The 644-nt window shown below is 46.9% G+C and overlaps 1 pseudogene; it reads left to right on the top strand.

Moving 5' to 3' along the window:
• Positions 1 to 253: 253 nt before the first annotated feature.
• LOC116890547 lies at positions 254 to 398 on the top strand (annotated as a pseudogene).
• The last annotated feature ends 246 nt before the right edge of the window (positions 399 to 644 follow it).

The raw sequence follows: 644 nt of genomic DNA, 5'->3' as shown, positions 1-644 counted from the left end.
AATGGTCAAAAACAGAATAAAAATCAGAAAGATGGGAATGGCTTTTTTTTTTGGTAAAATGCCTGTTGTGGAAACAAGAAGACCTGAGTTTGTTTTCCAGAACCCATGCTAGCTGGGAAGGCAGAGACAGGAGGATTGTGTGGATTTCCTGGCCATCTACCTAATAGTCTACCTATCCAATATGTCCTAGTCAATTAATCTATTAACTTTGAGGTTCAAATAAAAAACCCTGTAACAAAAAAAAAAAAGCGATGTTGCCCCTAGAGGCATTGCAAGTATGGCTCCTTTTCTGAGTTACTGTGTCACATGCATATCAATAGGGGCCATAGAGGAGAGAGCCTATGCGTATGCTCAGTGTTCTGACCTATGAGCATCTGGATGATTAGTAGCCTAACATTGCCTGACAAAAGCAAGCTGGCGCCAGGGGTCTCTGACAGTGAGCTTGTCTGAGACAACTACCAGGATTGGATAGGCACCCACGGCAGGGAGGGGGCCTAAGCCTAGAAGAACCCCTAGTGGTGCCACAGGCCCTGGTCCGGAGGAGTGAGCCTCCGGACCACAATCCATCGTGTGACCATAGGATCCATGTTAAGGGACATGGACTGTCCAGCATGGGGGAGCTGACTGGACTGAAATGACCTCTG

The sequence above is a fragment of the Rattus rattus genome, chromosome 1 (assembly GCF_011064425.1).
Source record: "Rattus rattus isolate New Zealand chromosome 1, Rrattus_CSIRO_v1, whole genome shotgun sequence".
Classification (NCBI taxonomy): Eukaryota; Metazoa; Chordata; class Mammalia; order Rodentia; family Muridae; genus Rattus; species Rattus rattus.
Note: the sequence above shows the minus strand (reverse complement) of the source record. Positions and strands in the feature narration are given on the sequence as shown.